This window comes from the organism of the source record quoted next, unplaced genomic scaffold (genome assembly GCF_019419815.1).
Source record: "Pyrus x bretschneideri cultivar Hongxiangsu unplaced genomic scaffold, Pyrus_bretschneideri_v1 Contig42, whole genome shotgun sequence".
Taxonomy (NCBI): domain Eukaryota; kingdom Viridiplantae; phylum Streptophyta; class Magnoliopsida; order Rosales; family Rosaceae; genus Pyrus; species Pyrus x bretschneideri.
This window is the reverse complement of record NW_025999746.1, coordinates 598,043-606,277: the sequence shown is the minus strand read 5'-3', so window position 1 is coordinate 606,277 and position 8,235 is coordinate 598,043. Positions and strand designations below refer to the sequence as shown.

The window sequence follows — 8,235 nt, the reverse complement described above, 5'->3', positions numbered from 1 at the left end:
GGTTAAAAGTTTTAAAGGGTTCGAGATCCTTAAATACAGCCAATTTAACCCAGTAGAAAACAATGTTTATGAGTTAAAACCTAAATTATCTGTGTTAAAAGTTTTAAAGGGTTCGAGATGCCTAAGGTTTTCGGATGTTGCTCATCTTTATAATATCGTTTCATTTCTTCCTCCCGAAAATTGCAGATCTCATGCAGAAAAAGGATGGAAGAATGCATCCACGCGAAACGGGATCCAGAATCCTGCGGCGTAAGATTGATGAAGGGAGCATTTATTCTTTTACAAGATTGATGGAGTATCTCACAATGTCTACGTCCGTCTCAAGAGAAAATTGGCAATCTTTGATCCCCTGAAGCATATGAAATGATACTCCTCTTAAGGGGTGGAATGTACCGTGCTCCGTTGAATGCAGCAGCCCGTAGTACATTTAAAGGTCCGAAATCAACAGAGTAAGCCTTCTGGAAACCGTCCAGGATTGCCATCATTGTGACATTTGTCGATTGCCTCTCAGCTTCATATTTCTTCAACAACACTACCTGCATAAAATTAGACGTACATCGTCAAATGATTCGATTCAACCAACTAATTTTGATAAAAGCTAAAAGAAAATTCACCTACATCAGTAATGTCTGTTCCCACTGCAATTCCTCACAAATGATTCTTGATAGAGCAAATGCGTCTCCAAACCCCAAATTAACCCCTTGCCCAGCCAAGGGGTGAACGGTATGTGCTGCATCGCCAATTAGAACCACATGCTTTGATGCGTAGTTGTTGGCATGCATCAAAGACAAAGGAAACACCATTCTTTCAGATGCCAACTTCAACACTTTTGGCGGAACTTTGAAGCAGTCATTATGCTTCCACCTCCCGAGGAGCTTGACTTAGGATGAGGGCCAAATCCATAATCCAGATCATAATTGACATCTTTCAAAAATTCATCCTCAGTCTTTAACTTGTGGTCAGTTGCTTCGTTCGGGTTCATGGTCCAAACAATGTTACTGAATTTATCACCTATTGGCAAAAGTGTAAATGGCCCAGCAGGTAGAAAGCGTTGCCATGCAAATCGGTTTTCTACATTATGTTCAACAGTACAAATGATTGCGTTCTGCGAGTAATTCCATCCGGTTGTCTTAAATCCTGACAACTCTCTAACACGTGACTTGGATCCATCAGCTCCCACCTGCAGTAAGACAATGTGACTTGATGCCAATCCAGAATTTACGAATGACATTATTTGCCATTACAACTAGACATTCTGTCATCTTATTATCATTTAAAGGGAAATAGAATTCTTCAAATGCAACTGAAAATTACCACCAACTTTGCATATAGAATGTTGCTGTCAATTAGATCAAGCTTCGTTAAGTTCCCCTGCTCATTCAATCCAGATGATGTGCTTTCCATCCCCATGGATAAGTTTCTTGGCTGTAAAATCATTGTAGACAATCTGGAAGGGTAAACAGTCTTCTGGAAATCTGTATTCTGTTAAAGTTTAACCTTATTAGCAGTAGAAAGTATCAAGACTTGCATGCAACGCATGAAAACAACACACATGCCATTTATCAAAAACACGAGAGGGAGTTAAGAAAATAAAGGATGATGGTTTAGAGATACTTTTGCCAAGAAAAGAAATGCCAGGAAATGATATCTTCAAGGAAAACGGATAGATAATAATAAATATGAGAACTCAGCCACCAAAAATAAAAAGACAAAAGAACAACAACATGAACTAAGAAATTACACGAGTGATGCTAAATACCTGCATACATGACAATAGGGAACTGTGCAGTACTTTATTCTCCACTACACACCTGATCATAAATCAAAATCAGCATCAGATCCTACTAGTAATGCTAATAAAAGAATTGCCAAGAAAAAAAAAAAAAAAATTCACCTACTTACCCTAGAGAATCTTTATGTACATCTCTTGCATCGTATCTTGTATACCCTAAGCCAGTATAGTCCCAAACCTACACGAGATCGTAGAAGAATAGACAAGTCTCTCAATAAATTCAACCTCCAGGAATCCTCCATCACATTGTGTCAGTTGGATGGAAATATTTAACGAACACTGCAATTTATTTAAAGAAGAAACAAATAACAAAGTAAAAGTAGGGTTCTTCGGTCACGATGAGAGAAAGATACAGCAGAACAGAGTTGGCAGATAATATATTCACTATAAAAGGCCATTAAGAGTCAAACTATTGATGTAAAAACAAAAAGAGAAGTTCAGGACAAAAACTTATTTGAAAAACATCAAATCAGTCAAGCTTGTAAATAATGAGGAACCTTCTATAAAATTTATCAAATTATATACAGCATATCTATCAATTCACGAGGTTTTGGTCCGATACAACAAGAACTGCTTGCTTATGTCATGATATGAGATAAAAGTTAGGAATCCACTTAAGTCAAGCTTGTAAATAATGAGGAACCTTCTATAAAATTTATCAAATTATATACAGCATATCTTTCAAATTACCACACCTTTCAATATTGAAGCACAATTTCTCTCATACTAGCCTATCCCCCTTTTAGTTGACAGGACCAAATTGGCTGTGAGAGAAATTGTTAAGTACATAATGATTAGTAACTGACGCACAAACCATGAGTAATTACTGTGGTCCCATTTCTAAACCCCTAATCATTGGTCAAGTCGTATTATTTCAACAAAATATGCTCATCGGCACAATATCTCATCTATCAGTTTCTGTGGCCCATTATTAGTTTGCAATGGAACTAAAACAAACAAGTCTGGTCTGAGACCATCTACCAATTTCTTTCTCCTGATCAACTACAATAAAGATGTGTAAATTAATGAAAAAGTATTAAAGGAAGCTAATGACAGAAAACTGAACAATTTGATATGCAAACGAGTGGTTTTGATGAGCACATCAACAAGAAGTTTTTAAGGTTTATCAGTGGAAGAGATAAAAAAAGAAAGACAATCCGATTCCTTTTAGGACTGGATTAAAACTTTTGGAGCAGGATTTTATTATTGTTTTCCTAGTTTTTTTTTTTTTTTTTTTTTTTTTTTTTTTTTTAAGTTTCCCATTTCTAGATGGATTTGGTTAATTTCCTATTTATTTTGGATTAGGAAATCTTTCCTAGAATAAGTTTATTTTCCAAATTTCAATTCTTGGTGCGAGGCCAAAAACCAGTGTGAGACCCTTTATTGTTGTTTTAATCTAAGTTTTCTTTGTTTTCACTGCCGATATACATTCTATATTCCGCTGCCCAATTCTGTCCAACAATAGGTTTGAGACCATGATTTTTCAGTAGTGAAAGGATTAGTGATTTGAATCAAATCTGAAAAATACAGTAAGTCAACAAGGGAACACAAACAAAATGGGAACTACTAAATTGCTATGAAATTTTGAAAAGTCAGTCACCTGCATTTGATCAAAATACGCATGCCTGTTCTGTTCCACATATTTCCAAGCACCAATATCTGCAAAGTACAACTGTTATTGAAAGTCCAGAACAAGTTTAAACTTGTTTCCAACTTCGCAAGAAGGAAGTGCAGTCCTAACTTGGTTAGAAACTTAGAATGAAAATAGACAAGCATCTCAGTAAATTCCTACAAATGCGGGATACTAGATACATTGACACAGGGCTCTTATTTGTGCTCTCTTAACATGATTGCTAGGGGTGAACATGAGAAACTGATGTTGATACATACAGAAACAACAAATTTATCGAGTTCAATACCTTTGAAGAGAGATATGGTTGCAGATGTTACTGTACTGACCCTTGGATCAGGAGGGTCTTCTTTCTTGATGCTAAGTCCATTTGATACCGCAGGATTGCTATCAATGATGGCAACTTTCAAGTGCTTTGTCAATAGCATTTTTGCTAAAGCAGCACTACAACAAGACAATAGATTGAAAGTTTTGGTGTGTCAGCGAGAATGTGCTACATAACAAGCTAATTCAACAAAAACTTCTGTTACTAAAGATAAATTTATTACTTTATTAGTTCTTGGATTTAGCTCGAGAAACAAAAAGCACAACATATCAAACTAATTTCACAAATTTTCTTCCAATCTCTTCTGACCTGAACCAAAGCAAAGTAATACTAACTGTTTGAATGATAATATTCTAGAGTACACGCTACGGTGCTCAACCTAATAACTTTTTGTTCCCAATTCACAAAGTCACTCATGAAAAAGTTACTAGTATATCTGCTGTAAATGCAACAATCTACATTACATAAATCATGCTAAACCTAAGAAACACATGATAAATAAGTCAATGCAACGATAACTAATAAGAACTGGCGAATTTTAATCTAAAACCACAAAAGCGGGAATAATGTCAGGTGAAGGAACTAACAAGGACTGGGACATCATGTCTACCTGTTAATGTACACAATGAAGGTAACTAGAGTCTAAAACAAACACCACTTACCCAAGGAACAAGCAAGGGCCATGCCAACCATCCCTCCTCCAACAATAGCAATGTCGTAGGGATCGCATTTATTCAAAAAATTCGGCCTCTCCACATGATCCTGTGGAGCATTTGAAAAGGAACCATCAAATTCAATACTGGAAAAATATTACTATTCTTGCAAGTTACTGCACATTACTGGGTAAATACCAAATATATTGAGTGACAAAAAAACACTTATTTCGGGTTCGATAAATTTCCAGTAAAAGAAAACCCATGTATTAAAATGTGAATAACATGTAATGGGTGAAGATTCAAGAGCCTTACATTGCTGGGTTGGGCACCATTGGAACTGGAAACTTTTGCAACCGCGTCCGTACACAAAGTCCTTTGTGAAAGCTTCAATCTTTTGATACTTTCAGCAAGAGTTCTGATGATGATCAATCTGTGTCATTTGAAATAATCACAATTAGACTAAATTTGAACCTTAATCTGCACAGCCAAATCGCCAATTAGCAAAAACGGAAGGCAAAAAGCGTGAAAATGTGGCAAATTTGGGAGCGAACGGATGCTAGGGCATATATAATGGTTGGAACGGTGTCGTTTTGATAAGCAAAGCGTACCTGTTCATTGTCGAATTGCAGGAGCTTCCACCGGTGCAGACTTGAGAGTGACTGAGTTGGAGAGGCGATGCTTGGTTTTGAGAGTAGGACTCTCTCCCTCTTTTTTTTCCCTCCCTTCTCCTATTTAAACAATCACGATCACGATCACGTTTGACTCACGGTAAATCTTATATTAATTTATTATAACAAGATAACGATAAAATAAAAGAATGTGAAAAGAGGAGATAGAAATAAAAGGTGAAAGAATCTAGTCCTTAGTTTTGTTTCTTTTGGCTCATACGAACTGTCGTATACTGCAGTGGAGGAAAGCAGATGGAGATTTGAAAAAATAACTGAAGTTTGGATTCATATTTGGACCCGTATAAAATTATAGTCATTTTTTTAAATTTATGATAATTATAATTAAAAGTTGATATGAAAGTATTTATATACCCTTAAAATAAGGATTCCCAAAAGAACCAAAAATCAAAATTAAAATGGGAATTGAGTGTCATTTTTTAAAACTGGGAAAATGAGGATAGGGTGTCATTTGAGGAATTAATCTCTATTTTGTAGACGTAGCAAAACACACTCTGCAATAGCAATCCAACCAAATGCACAATCACCAGAAACACCTACCGAAAACTCACCAACTACAATCCTCTCAAAAACCCCGCAATCCTCCCCGCCGTGCACCACAGTCGTCCCGAAATCCACAGCGATAACCCTGCAGATGGTCAACCACCGGAAAAAGAGCACGAAGGCATCCCAACCCTCCCTTTGAGCAGCTCTTAGCTCGTCTTTAAGACATCGAACGCGTAGATGGGCTCGAGCACAAAATCACACGGGCCGCAGTGATGTAGACATAAACGACCAAGAATAGGAGGAACATGACAATGCCGGAGAAGAGAAGTATAATTAATCTCTATTTTTTTTAGAAGGAGACGGGCTGGAGGTGTGAGGGAAGTGATCCTCATTTTCATTTTTTTTTTTTTTTTTTATGAGAAAACCTCTTCTTTTTCTTTTTTATTAACTTTTTGTTAAAATAATCATAAACTTAAAAGAGTGACTATAACTTTAGATAGATTCTAAATTTTGATTGTTTTTCTAAATTTTTTAAATCGATTCTGGTCACAAACAAAAACGGCATGTCGCATAAAATGTCCATTGAAAACGAAGAAGAGTCGCAAAAATTGGGGCATATGGAATTTGGAGCTGGACTTTCAAATTATTTTTTGGTGAGAGTATTTGGACTTCAAATTAGACTAGGGTAATGATATGTTTTCCATATGGAAAATTGGAGGAAACTTATTTTTATTTGTTTGGTTTTTTTTCTTTTTAATTTTTAGTGAAACATTAAGATATCAATTTGCAGGTTTTGCGAATTACTTTCCGTATCAAGAAATTGATCGTTGTCCTACTAAACCAGTGAAATCCTTGAATTGGATAATAATTTAAGTTGTTCTTTATAAATTGGGTCACAGCAGTAATATATTTGTTCTCGTATTCAAGAGAAACTGAGAAGATGAGATAAGTGGTTAAATTAATTTGTGGTAGGAAATTGCCAACTGCTAATACGTAACTTGATGTTTTTGTTCTGATTTCTTAGTTGATGTTCATATAATTCTTGGGTCCCTAAGGCTCCTACTCTTCCTAATAGTAAATGTCACTTGGATATATCTATACAACTATGTCTTAATGATATTATCATCTGTTGTGTATCACTCTGATGCGGTCTTTTGCGTACAGATTTGGTGAAACTGATCAACCCGTTGATGATATCGCTGAAGTTTTGCTCTTGGTAATTTAATGTTTCGACTCTTAAACCAGAATAACGGAACTACAAGGCTTACTTATAAGCATCCCTCTTTTCCTTTTGTGCTGGCATAACCATATCAAAGCTAGACATTATGCTCCAGAACTATTAAATATACGTAATGTCAGGTTTATTTGGAGTGTGGAGTCAGTTATACCTCTAATGGATGATACACTTCCCATCCTTCGGCCTATAGAGAGTACAAGTTAATTGTATTTGGTCAATGATTTCGTCGGAAATGAATTGTTCCCCAATTTTCCCAACGATGAGCACTTTGAACTGAGATTGGCTAATATGTCAATTTGTTGCCCAATTTCCGACGAATTTGAAAGATGATACTATCGTTTACCAATTAACACTGAACAACTTAACTCGTTGCAACATGTAAACGTCAAGTAGAAGATAAGATAATGAAAGTGTCAAATTTGATGTCCTAAAGATCAAATAAACTGGTACATTCACCTCTAAGTTTGTATAAAGCCAGGGCACATAGGTACAGTCCCAATTGATGATTTATCTTAATAAGACAATGTTTTGCTTCATATGCAGCACTTGCTGCTGCCTCTTCACTCCTTGGAGTCATCGGAGGAGCGCTAGCTGGTCACGCTGTTGCAACTTTGGTAATTTTTCTGTTATTGCAAATTTATTTATTGACAGGACGATATTGGCCGTTTTGGAGTTGTGTCGTTTGGTTTCGACAAATTATCAATTGCTTGAAACAGGCGTAGGACATGAAACTTCACATAAAAGTAGAAAATATGATCAAGAATGTTCTGAATTGGCCCGGAATTATCCTCGACCTGTTCTGTTACACTTCTTTTTCAAAACTTCTTGTCTGTTCTTTTGACTTCGCGTATTCTCTTCTTTAGTAGAAAATAAATTGTGGCTTGAACGGTTGGTTTGAACAATGTGGAATACAGCCACTGGAATTCCTTTTGAAAACAATCAATAGACATAGAATATAAGCATCAAAATTCTGTGGCAACCGAAAACGAGTCAACAGCATCCTTCTTCTCTGCAGGCTTTTTTAATAAAGGTTCTTAGTTGGACGAGCACATTCATTCACCACATCAGTTTTATGCCCTTGACACTTTCCCAGGTTGAATCGCTAGCACTCGGCCTACACGGGTTTAAAAGGAAATTTCTTTTATCTCACCTAATCGAACCCCACTGCTAAAAATACATTTTCTACTGCTCTTGGCTATGACTTGCACTCTAAGTAATTTCTTTCATGGATGAATTATGTGTAAGCACGCAGCAGACGAACGGATGACAGTCGTTTTCAATTTCCTTCTGCAGGCCATTGCGTACGTGGGAGGTGTTCTTTCTCTAGTGTTTGCTGCTGTAACACTGGTTGAGATTGTAAGTTAAAGGGAATAAGATACCCATATCCTTTTCATTTGATCAAAACTCATAAGCACATTGTTGG

General features: G+C 36.3%; 1 pseudogene; it reads right to left on the bottom strand.

The window, feature by feature from the left end:
* Positions 1 to 205: 205 nt before the first annotated feature.
* On the bottom strand, positions 206 to 5,067 carry LOC125469334 (annotated as a pseudogene).
* Positions 5,068 to 8,235: the final 3,168 nt, after the last annotated feature.